The sequence below is a fragment of the Microtus ochrogaster genome, linkage group LG2 (genome assembly GCF_000317375.1).
Source record: "Microtus ochrogaster isolate Prairie Vole_2 linkage group LG2, MicOch1.0, whole genome shotgun sequence".
Classification (NCBI taxonomy): domain Eukaryota; kingdom Metazoa; phylum Chordata; class Mammalia; order Rodentia; family Cricetidae; genus Microtus; species Microtus ochrogaster.
This window is the reverse complement of record NC_022028.1, coordinates 2613119-2614291: the sequence shown is the minus strand read 5'-3', so window position 1 is coordinate 2614291 and position 1173 is coordinate 2613119.

Genomic DNA, 1173 nt, shown 5'->3' with positions numbered 1-1173 from the left:
GTGTGTGCAGGTGTGAGTGTATGTGCACGTGTGTGCAGGTGGAGTGAGCTGAGTGTCTGTGAGTGTATGTGCATGTGTGTGTAGGTGTGAGTGTATGTGCACATGTGTGTAGGTGGAGTGAGCTGAGGGTCTGTGAGTGTATGTGCACATGTGTGCAGGTGGAGTGAGGGTCTATGTGAGTGTATGTGCACGTGTGTGCAGGTGTGAGTGTGTGTGCACATGTGTGCAGGTGTGAGTGTATGTGCACGTGTGTGCAGGTGGAGTAAGCTGAGGGAGCCCACCACGAAGGGAAGCCTGCATCTTTGTTGTCCTTGCTGGCCGAGGACTGGGCTTCCTCAGCCACCCTCCCTTCCGCTGCCCCAGCAGTTCATCCTGCTGTATTCATCTTCTGGAGTCTGTTCCTCAAAATAAAACAATCTCTGAAGCATCTCCGGCTTCAGGAGACAGGAGGGTAGTGCATGAAGTCCGTCCTCCATCTTTAATTAGAAGTTGCTCCAACTGGGTTTTCTGTTGTCGCCTCAAATTCCACCGGACTCCGAGTCACGCTTTCCTCTTCCGCCACAGTGAGCTGCTTTTCCATATAGTCTTCTTCCTGCCCCGGCTTTCTGTCACTCTGTTCTCTAAGCTTCAAAACCATAGGGTCCCTTTTGTATCTTTGTTTTCCTTGTCTCCTATTTGTGGAACAAGGTCACAAGGTTTCTCTCCTTCCTCTCTGCTCCTCACACTCCCTTCCTTGGTTCGCAGCAGCACCCAGACCTGTCTTCTCACAGCAGGGCAGGAATGGGAGGCCCTGGGGAGACATCTTCCAGCGTTGCCCTCACAGCTGATCTGCAGAATGAAAATGTCTGTCTAGTTTTAATTTTCTTTGGTCTGGGTTTAGTTAGGCTTTTGTTGTTTTGTATTTTCAGGCAGGGTATTGGTGTGTAGCCCAGATTGGCCTCAAACTCACAATCTCTTCCACTTCAGTGTCCCTATCAAATCTGTGTAAAAAAAGAAAGGAGCTAGAGAGTCGGCTCAGGTGTTAGGGCATGCGCTGCTCTTCCAGAGGACCTGCGTTCGGTTCTGAGCACCCATGTTAGATACCTTGAAACCGCCTGTCACTCCAACCCCAGGAGAGCTCAGGCCTCTGACCTCCTCAGCACCTAAACTCACATGCACACAACACTCTCCCAC